An 11,842-nucleotide genomic window follows, 5' to 3' on the forward strand; every position below is an offset into this window, starting at 1 on the left:
TTCAGTAGTAGTAGTGGCAGTAGCTCCTTCCTGTAACATGTGATCTCTGCATGTCAGCGGCTGCCCCAGTTTCCGGATTACAGTCTATGGTGTATGAAAGCTGATGATGGTCCCTGAATTGTTTTCCTCTAATCTTTTTACCACCAGTTTTGCCGTGGTTCATGCCTTGCACTGAATGTCTTTCTGTGTGATATATCCAGAATGGGTTCTATTTATTGCACTGAATCCTGCTCTGTAGAAGGAATTGGAACGATGATCAGGATTTCAACAAATGGAGAAAGGAGAAAGTGCAAATACTCTTCAAAGTGAATAAAATGAGCAATTAGGAAGCAAAACACTGAGCTTTTCTTTTCTTTTTTTAAATTGTAGCTCTTTGTTGCTGGAGTATCAGGAGGTGGGTAGGTAGGTAGGAAACGGGACTGGCAAACCATAAATTGGAGGTATTATTAAGCTAGTTGCTGCTTCTGTGTAACTAACATTAGGAAGCTCTTGGGATAACCTGAGCCAGGGAATGGTGTTAAAGGCCATATTCTTCTGTAGCCCCATGATTGGGCTTCATGAAGGATAAACGGGGGAAGCCAGAGCTAGGAAGAAAAGGCTCAGGTAGGTGTGTGGAGTAAAGGATCATGACAGAGAGAAAAATCCCATGCAGGTGTAGCTCTCTGAATTAAACATTTACCATTTTCTTCATGGAAAATGTTCTTAAAAGTATATAATGTGTTGATTTTCCTGATAGTTTTCTACCATAGAAATATTAAGGTTTCGGAAAATTTATTTTTCTCTGTCAGACTCACAGTACATCTTTTCTTTGCTTTCCAGTCTCATTTATTTTAGATTTTCTTTTAGAAAAAGTAGGAGGTAAGGGAGCTGGTGACCTGTGTAGAGAAGAAATATTTCTGTCCTCCCCGACATTTGCATCAATTTAAAAAACACAATGAGTCTGCCCTAACTTTCCTTCTTGTCCAGTTTTTGTAGCAATGCGGAGAGAAAGTATGCTTAAGAGTAAATGGATTGGGGGCCCTGGGGATGGAGATCTTAGGGATGGGCACACTTGGCAAGAAGAACCAGGGTTGATATTGCTGGTCCTAGGTTTTCACAGCTGTTCTAAGCTGATGGAGGAACTATAGTGTGGCTTCCTTCACTTATCCCAAACCCTCCCTTCACTTTAATTTCAAACATCCCCCTGTTGACAAAAGTTTCTGTTCTGCCAGGTCTCGCCAACAATAAGCACATGGATGCTATATTAATTTATAAATTCTTGGCCAATGGCTAGGGCTTCTTACAGGCTAGCTCTCTCTTAATAATTAACCCCTTTCTATTAATATGTGTATTTCTACATGGTCTTATCTCACTAGAGAATGCCTGGCGCATTCTATCTTCCTGGTCTCTACATGGTGTCCCTTTGTGGCACCTCTCTCCCCAGCATTATCCTAGTCTCCTAGCCCTGCCTATCTTCCTGCTCCTCTTGGCCAATCAGTGTTTTATTCATCAATAAGAGAAACATATATATGGAAGAACATCCCCCCATCACCTCCCTCTTGGAAATAAGCCTCTGAACTCTTACCCTAAACTCAAAGGAAGCTGGAAAGTGGAAAAAAAAAGAGTAGATAATACTAGGATACCCAATGTTTATAGAAAAAGTTTGAAAATTATGTGTCTTTAAAAAGGTAAAAATGAGCCAGTTGGAGTGTCACACGGCAGTAGCATTTGCTGAAGGAGCAGCGGATCATGAGTTTGAGGCCAGCCTGAGCTACACATTTTTTAAAAAAGGCAAAAACCATAAATAAATGTTTTCTTTTTAATACAGTCTTACTCTAATGTGATTTGAACTTGTAAAAACAAGGCATTAAGGGCTGGTTTACATTTGGATAGTACTTTTCTGCATCATTTCGAAGATGAATAGTCTGTCCACAGGCAAGACCTTCCTGGTCCTTTGCAAAGAAATAGTAATGAAAGTCTAATGCAAATGTGTTTTCTAAATAGACACCATTTATTGAATAATTTATTTTTTCTCAGTTAGAATTCCTGAGATAATTCCCAAGGCAGTAGCATCAACTGTATGAGATGAAAATGACAATTAAAAATTCCTAATTAAATTCCTAATCAAAAGGTATTATTGGATTATAGAGACTTCTCAGTGTGTAAACTTCTGTAAAATCATGAAGACCAGAGTTTGAGTACCCACGACCATCATAAAAGCTGGGCATGGTTGCATGAGTCTGCAACCCCGGTTTTCCTCTGATAAGTGGAGACAGACAGGAGAATCCCCTGAAATCTGTGGGCCAGTTAGTCTGGCTTACATGACAATGAAGCAAAAATCCTGTTTCAAAAACAGTGGAGGTGATGTCTGTCATAGAGTATGTCCTCTGAGCTCCCCATGCACGCCATGGGATATGTGCCCTCAGTCACAGACTAAGCACACACATCACATGCAAACACTCATACTCCCTCTCCCTGGGCTCTGTTATTAATTTCCAATATGTTTTTTAAAAAATTAACATTTTTAATTGATTCTTTGGGAATTTTACATCATGCATTCCAATTCCACTCATTTTCCAACCCTTCCATAACTGTCCCCAACCTTTGTAGCCTCCTCTCCCCCAAAAGAAAAATTAAAACAAAACAAAAAACCAAAAGTACTTTGATCTTCAATCTTTTCCACCTCTCCATCACATAATCATTTGTCCTGGTGGCCTTGGAAGCTGTGGTGTGCCACACCACATATTCGTTTGCCCAAACAGCTTCACTTGCAAATGTTCATGACAATGATTTGTTGGTTTGGTTCAATGCCTCTGGCTTCTGGTACACCATCAATACTGGACCCTCACCAAAACTCTTTTTGGATACCTGGCTGTTGCCTCAAGTCATGGAGATCTAAGGCTATGGTTCTGAAGTACAGGTTCCTTCATGCCCTAGATGGGGTAGAGGTTGGGGTGGGGTGGGCCAACTCAAAGACCTGGATGTGGGTCTGAGTGGTAGCTAAGCTGGTCAGTCCAGGCCTCCACTGGTTTTGCCCCCTTAGGCCAGCATCAGGGCCAGCTCTCCCATGTCCATGACACTGGGACCAGTTCTCCAGGGAGGAGGGGGGTCAGCTTCCCCACTGAGGTGGCCAGTGAAGGGTGGGCCCAGATCTCCAGTTCCCAGGCTACCATGTACAGCTCTCCCATGGCCTCCAGTGGTAACACAGGCCATAACATCAACACAGATCCAGCTGAGGAAGGACCAAGGACTCAGACATGGCCCTTGGCTGCAATTTTGGCACAGGCCTCAGGTGGCAGCACAGGTCACTCCGGTTAGTATGGCCCTTGGAGGCAGCACAGGCCTGGTACATCACATGGCCCCAGGTGGCAGCGTAGGCCACCCATATTAGCCTGTTCCTCACAGCCATCATGTTTTCAGTCCTGCTTCTCTCCACAGTGTGCTTTTCTCCTCTCCCATTTCTCTCTACTTTGCTTTCCCTCCTCTCCCATTTCTCTACCACATACCTGTTCATCTTAGTGGTGCCTGCCTGGAGGGCCTTTGGCTGTCTTCTGGCTATAGGCAGGCCTATCAGTTTCCAAGCTTTTTAAGATAAGTCTGGGAATTCTTCAGGCTAGTTATTTCCTATCTTACTATCCGGGTTTTTCAGTCCTGGGCCTGTGTACACCAAGTCAAACTGGTTGGATGCTTCTTAGAGTTTTGCATATTAAGATAGAAAATTTATGGATGAATTTGTGAAAGCCTCTTTAGTTGACTGATGTAATGTTATCTGTCCTGCTTTACCAATAACCATACTGACACATGCATTAGGGAACTGGAGGTTTTCTTCATCTTTCATGTTGCATTTTGAGAAATGTCAGTCTCCTTTTTACATTGAAGCTCTCTGGCTATCAACTTGGACTCTGTCTGTGTTCTGTGACTGTCAGATCTATGAACCCTCAGCTAGTCTCCTACCATCTGCTGTAGCAAGAGATGCTGCAGCTCACTTCCGAAGGTGGCCATTACCTGAATATTTCCAGCCCTCTTCACAGCCACGGGTTTACAGTTGTACACTGGGTTATCAATAGATTCAGAGCTATGTAAATGGAGGGCTGCTGTTTAATCATTTCAGGACCACTTCCCTGCAGACAGCTCTATTCCCAAATCATGGCATTGTCTTTGCTCCCTGTTTGATCACATAGTTCCCTCTGCCTTTAAATATTTAAACTTTGTTCCTATCTCTCATTCTGCTACCTATCCTTTGAAATGAGGCTAAAAGGGCTTTTTCTTTTTCTTTTATTTTTGACTTTTTAAAATTTGAATTACAAACAAGATTGAATTACATGACAATCCCAGTTCCCTTCTCCCTCCCTTCCTCCCCTACTAACCCCCCAACTAAAACCCTACCTATCACATATCTTTTCTTCTAATCTACACCTGACTCAACCCTAAAAGGGCTTTTTCACTAACTTGTATTCTACCCAGATACTTTGATTGTAGCATGAAGGTGGTATCCTAAGTCTTAATTTTTGGTCACTTTCCTTAACATCTTTATTATTTTACATAAAGCTTCGACTGTTTTTCCTGTAGAAGAGGTAAAAGAGCATTCACAGTAGAGATAGGCAACTGGTGGTAAAATTCTTAGACATTATCATATTGATGGTCATAACTGATAAATCCAAGTATTGAAGTAGTTTACACAACTGGACCTTCTTCTCTCTCTTATGGCACTTTAAAGTGTTTTATGACAAACTAATTTTAGCTGTAGGAATCCTGGCTTTCTTTCTTGGGATACTGCCATCTTCAGTATGTGGTTTCCAAGAGAATGTAGAAAAAGCACAATTATCCTTTATCCACACTGGTCCAGGGCAACTTGTCCATATGTAGGTGCAAATCAGAATAGGAAAATACAGCATATGCCTAAGAAGACACTTCCCCCAGGCACTTAGGGATAGGAACACAGGTCTTAGTTGAACAGATGGTTATTACAACTTCAGAGGTTGCCACAGGTCTCAAAAGCTACTTTACCCACAGAGATACGTGGTATTCACTTAGGTATTAATAGTTTACAGGTAGCATATAAGCAATTGGTATCACAGCAACAGTGAAGGCAGTTAGAAGGTGAGAAACACAAATTAGTGTATGGTTCATGTCTGTTGGATATGATGCCTTACACTGTGTGCAATAAAGTAACTATTTGTTCTAAGGCATAAGTAAACAGTCTGGGACATAGCTATGCTCCTTCAACTATTCTGTAATCCAAAGGTTACTGTGTTCTATAGAAATAAGACCATTCATATGAAAATGCACAGCTATCTTTTCCTCTCAGCACATCTTTACATTTTAAGCTCCTTAAAAATCATTTATTTGCTTCAAGAACTGCTAAAATGTGTTACTATTTTGATAAATATTTGTTCCTCTCCTTGCCCATACATATATTTGTTCCAATGATTAAAGAGTTGTTCTAGTCCCTTGGGTGAGACTCAGATATTTAATAGGCAGTGACAGAATGACATCACTTCTAAGGGTCTACATTTTTCTACAGGAAAGATCCATTGAACCTTTTGCTGTTTTTTTTCCCTTCCCCTATCAAGAGGCTTTAGATGAGCTATCTGGTCAGAAGTGTGTGATGTTACCCAGGTACACGGGGTCAGATGCACCGGCTGGGGAGGAACATCTCTTCATGCAGTGTAGTTTCCAGAAGCTTCTGCTGTCCTTTAAATTGTACCAGTGAGCAACACTGATAGCAGTTTATAAAAAACAAGCCTTCAGCCATGGTGTAAAGTAAAACATCTGCAAGTAAAACAAAGCACATTAGATCTGAACTTCCACTTCATCTTATATGTGTTGCCCAGGAATTGTTATGCCTTATCACTTTTATTGCTCTTTTATCACAGCTGTGTGAAAAATTACAGTCGGGGCAGCATTCCTGTTTTTACCAAAATGCATTTTATTTCACGCTATGAAGCAGATTGCTAACGTTTGCTACTTTTATTATTACTGCTCCATGGCTCCCTCTATTCTAGGTAAGGTTGTACCAGTATTTCCAGGAAAAAAATAATCTTTCTTATTTATGTATTTGTTTTTATTCTATGATTGCTTTAGCTAAGCAGAGGTGAATCTCAGAACTCATGTTAAGTTAAAAAATTAGACAAATAAAACTTAAGCACCAAATGCTGCCTGTGAATCCCGCACAACAAACATTGTACCTGAAGGGGAGGTGAAGTGCAAAGAGGATGATTGCTACAGGGTTTGATAGGAGGCAACTTTAGATGATGACTTAATCACTCACTTTTGGAACAGAGGTGGATATTCAAGATTTCAAGATATCCAATGGACTGTTAAGAAGTACACTGCGGGTTCAAACCTGGTGGGAGGGTTGTCTTGCTGTGTGAGACCCTTTGGGCTGGGAATTTAGTTTTCTTTATTTCCTCAGTGTTGTGTTCAGAAGGGGAGCTGCTCACTTGGTTTTACAGGAATAAAAATCATTGCTGCTGCTTGGACATATTGCTTTAATGTTTTTGTGTGCATTTTGTGTGCATCTACTCTGTCTCACATTTACAAGTCACTTTGCTCTTAAAACAACTGAACAGGCTCGAGAGATGGCTCAGAGGTTAAAAGTGCTGAATGCATCTATACCACTCCTGGCCATTTAGCCAAAGGATGCTCCATCATACCACAAGGACATCTGTTCAGCTGTGTTCATAGCAACATTATTTGTAACAGCTAGAACCTGGAAACAACCTAGATGTCCCTCAACTGGAGAATGGATAAAGAAAATGTGGTGCATTTACACAATGAAATATTGCTCATCTGTTAAAAACAATGATACCATGAAATTTGCAGGCAAATGGATAGAACTAGAAAAAAAATCATCCTGAGTGAGATAACCCAGGCCTAGGAAGACAAACACAGTATGTACTCATTCATAAGTGGATATTAGATGTACAGCAAAGAATTACTAGGCTACAATCCACAGCCCCAGAGAAGCTAGATAACAAAGAGGACCCTTAGAGGGAGACATGGATTACCCTGGGAAGGGAAAATAGATGAGATCTCCTGGGTAAACTGGGCAGAAAGGGGCAGGGTTGAGGGAAGGGGGTGGGTGGCTGGGAGCATGAAGGACTGGATTGGTTGAATTGTAGGACAGAGGGGGAGAGTAATGAAAGAGATATCTTGATAGATGGGGTCATTTTGGGATTAGGGAGAAACCTGGTGCCAGGGAAACTCCCAGATGACCCCAGCTAAGACTCCTATCAATATTAGAGAGGGTGCCTGAACTGGCCTTCTATAAGTGGATTAGTGATTACCATAATTGTCAACAATGAGCCTTTATCCAGTAACTGATGGAAGCAGATTCAGAGATCTATAGCCAAGCACTGGGCAGAGCTCCCTGAGTTCAGCTGATGAGACGGAGGAGGGAGTGTATGAGGAGGGTCAAGATCATGACTGGGAAACCCACAGAGACAGCTGATCTGAGCTAATGGGAGCTCATGGACTCTGAATCAACAGCTAGGGAGCCTGCATGGGACTCATGTAGGCCCTTTGCAGGTGGATGACAGCTGTGTAGGTTGTTTCTGTTTGTGGGACCCCTAGCAGTGGGACCAGGACCTGTCCCTGGTCAATGAGCTGGCTTTTTGGAACCAATTCCCCATGCAGGGATGCCTTGCCTACCCTTGCTGCAGGGGGAGGAGCTTTGTCCTGCCTCAAATTGATGTGACATGCTTTGTTGACTTTCATGGGAGGCCTGCCCCTTTCTCAATGAAGGAGTGGATAGGGGGGTGGTAGGCAGGAGGTAGGGGGAGGGGATGGGAAGAGAGGTTGGTATGTAAAACAAATGAAAAGAATTAATAATAAAAAATAATTGCTGGATGCTCTCCCAGGGGATCTGTGCACAATTCTCAGCACCACATGGTGGTTTACAACGGTGTGTAACTCCAGTTCCAGGAGATCTGACCTTCTTGTGACCTCCATGGACACTAGGCATGCGTGTGGTACACAGACAAGCTTGCAAGCAAAACAGCCACATACGAATAATTAAAAAGAACTTTTAATGCTCCAAACACAGATGTGTTTACATTTCTGGTGCAAAATCATCTGTACTGTGACTGCAGCTTGGTGGCAGAGTATATGCTCAACATGCACAGGACCCCAAGTTAGAGCCACAGGAATGAAGAAAGCCTTTGTGTAAAAAAAAAAAAAAATCGAAACATCCATAAATATGGACAGGCACATGCCAAGGGAAAGGGGAAAAATAACCCAGGACGGCCCTGGAAATTCTGTATTTACTTTGCCAATATTCCAGTTTCTGTCTTGCTTTTTTTTTTTTTTTTTTTTTTTTTTTTTTTGAGACAGGGTTTCTCTGTGTAGCTTTGGAGGCTATCCTGGCACTCGCTCTGGAGACCAGGCTGGCCTGGAACTCACAGAGATCCCCCTACCTCTGCCTCCTGAATGCTGGGATTAAAGGCGTGCGCCACCAACTCCCGGTTAACTCCTGTTTTTTTTTTTTTTTTCCTTCTGTCCCTCTGGGGGACCCATGAAGACTAGGAACAGGAAAAATACAGTGCTCAGACTCAGGGATCAGAGCTTAGACATCTTCTGCAATCTTTGCTCCTACAGTCACAAAACCTAGGGTTACTGTCACCTCCACACAGCTTCTCACTCTTCTGCCATCAGTCATTCGATGCCCGTTTGGTTTCCAATGACAGCATACTCTAACTGCAGAGATCTGTACCGATGGTTCCACACGAAACCTTGAGTAAGGTTCGGAACCAAAGCCAAAGCAAGGTCACAGTCAGCATCCTATTCAGGCTCTGCCACATGGATGATGATGTGGTTGTTTAATTATTAACATTTCTTGGGCACCCAAACAAATAAGATTGGTCAGTGAAAATGTATAACACAGATACGAAATCTTGAGACTCTATGGTTATTTTCAACTGCTCTGGTTCCAGTTCTAAAATGACTCCACAGCATGAGAGAATAGCCTAATAACTGTGATCAAGCAGAATAGTCAGTTGGGGACAATTGCAGCACAGATTCAATTGTTTTCTAAGGCAAGAGAAAGTAACACGGCCCAGGGCTACTTAGGAAAGCACTGTAGCAAATATAGATAGATAACAGAGGAAATCATTGCGGAGGTATGGAATGCGTTCATTTACATAAGGAAGGAGAAGCAATTCTGTTTGCATTTCCAGCTCACTTCTCTGCGGCTTCTTTGCATCCACACTGAAAACATATTACATCTGAGATTTGCTCTACAGATTAGGGGGGGAAATTATGCCCCTGTCTTGAGGCTGTGAGCTGAACATTTACAAATAGATGCATCTGGGCTATGTTGGAAGAAGATACACTCAAAACTGTCCGAGGAGACAGAGAGAGGCCCATCTGTGTATAAAAGCCAGAACTGGGCTGCTTTTGCTTTTGTTGTTGTAAAAATTCATTCCATTCAAATTCTAGCTAATGAAAATGTGCATCTGTAAATAAAAAATAAATCAAGGGAATGTATTAATCCTGCATCTGCTGGCCACTTAACTTTCCTTATAAAAAATAACTCAATTTTCTGGGCTGGATGTTCTTGCTATTTAGCAACCTGATGGCAGTTTGAGGGGTGGCAAAATAAATATTGAAATCTATTTATGTGTAGAAACCTTGGCAGTGGAAGCAGTTTGGCTGTAACTGTACAGTCATTTGATTCTGTAATTTTGTGAATACTTAAGGTTCAGGGTCTGACCCCATAAATCCATTATTGGTCTATTTATGTTGTTACTGTATTGCTCATGCTATTAATTAATTTGTCTCTTTAACCTGGGACTCAATGGGGCCACCTTCCATGACTTATAGTTAGACAATACTAGAATTGGCCCCTAGCCAAAATTTTCTTCCTTCTTGTATTTCATTATGACTAAAGTACTTGTTTTTCAAATTGTTAGAACATTTCTATGGGAAAGATGTAGCTAAAATTATGTAAAAATTAATTCATCTCATCTATCATAATCCATTAGAACCAGAAATGTGGCAAGGCTTAAAAAATAGAAATAAAATCTTCAAGTTCTGTTGGAACATGCAAATATCTTAGAGGAAAGTTTTGTACTTGAAAGTTCGTTTTTCTCAGCGACATATGGTGACCCACAGTTGTAAATCCAATACTTAGGAGACTGAGGCAAGGAGTGCCACAAGTTTGAGGCTAGTCTAGGTTACAGTTTGAGACTCTATTTCAAAATATCAACAAAACAACAACAACAACAACAAAGAGATAATTTCTCTGTGCGTAGTGGGAAATTCTGACAGATCTGGGCATAAAGCTCTTTGCTAGCATCACTTTGGGGTGAAGTTGGGGGTAGCTTATTGGGAATAATTTCATTCTGGTGAAATTCAAGAGATAGAATGTCTGGCCCAGTAAGTGTGAAGTTGAAGAAGCAGCCTGAAAGAAACACCTAAACCAAGCACAGAACTAAAGCACACATGACTTTAAATTACCAAAAATATCAATAAATGGGACTGCACAGTTCCTAAGCTTTTCCTTCCCTGCTTTCCTCCTCTTCTTTCTCCTTCTGTTTTGGTGAGCACTCTCCCATGGGAATATGTCTCAGAACTTCAATTTCAGTTTTTAATTTTGAGACTAGACCTCATTAAATTGTCCCAGTTGGCCTAGAAGTTGTGATTCTCCTGTCTCAGTCTCCAAATAGCTGGGATTGCTGGTCTAGCCCTGCCTTTTCTTTTAGTATTTTGGCAATTTACTGTATATTAGTCTTTGTATTAATAATAATAACACACACACTTGATAGTAAGAAATTTGCCCATTAACCACTAGACAAACCATAGTGGGAGATTTACTTGTGTCTTCTAATTTTTCAAGACACACTTACTGCTCATGCTGTTAAACCCCTTTGACTTTGAATACTGCTACTAGCTGGAACCAGTCAGAGGACAGCCCAGTTCCATCCACACACACACAATTTTTTTCCCTAATTTTAATAACCAGCAAAGCTCTTACTGACTGTCCCTTATACCTGGCACTCGTAGTCCTCATGGCTTGAAGAGTTTGTTCTGGTGAAATTTGGAGAGACATCAAGTCTCCTAGCATCTCCCCTCTCAATCCCTCAGCTTGTCATTGCATGTCTCCCTGAGGAGTTTGTTGGATGGGGAAGGAAAACACTCCACTTGCTGTCTTTTCCTTGCTATCTCATCTTCCCTGGTAGCCACCAAACTGTTTCTTCTTGCCCTTAAGCCCGATGGTGCTCACTGTGTCCATTGCTGTCTGAAACAATGAGATTAATGGCAGTATTTCCTGTTTACCTGTTTCCACCATCACCAACAATCCATTTTCATTTCTGTGTCTTTTCATTAGCAGCAAACAGAGGAAATCAAATAAACTTGCATAATTCCATTGCACAATAATCAGTTGATTATCCTCAGTTTGAAGACCAGCGACTAGAAAATGGGAAGAAGCTGGCCCGAGTCCAGACTTTGCTGGGTGCTGGGGGATCTTAGGGTGTGTTTAGTGCCTTTTGTTCTTATTTTACTAGATTATATTTGATAATGGTAATTAAATTTTAGATGGGTACTGGGAATGATTGATTGCATTATTTTTCCATATGAGAAAAATATTGGTTTAAAATGGAGTTGTGATTAATTACATTATTTTCTTTGCAAAGATGGGAAAATATCCTCGTGTAAACAGGGGCTTTTCTTTACCAGGCTATGCTATTAATATGCTAATGTGGATGGGCTTTTATATGTGACTTACACAGTGGAAACAAAGCCTGTAGGAGAACAGCCTGGTTCCTGCTTATGGCCCAAGGGTTTGTTCCATTTGCTAAGTAGAAGCACGTGACACACTCAGGTTCAAATCTTGTGTACTAGGAGGTTTCACAAGATTTTT

Source organism: Cricetulus griseus (assembly GCF_003668045.3).
Source record: "Cricetulus griseus strain 17A/GY chromosome 1 unlocalized genomic scaffold, alternate assembly CriGri-PICRH-1.0 chr1_0, whole genome shotgun sequence".
Taxonomy (NCBI): Eukaryota; Metazoa; Chordata; class Mammalia; order Rodentia; family Cricetidae; genus Cricetulus; species Cricetulus griseus.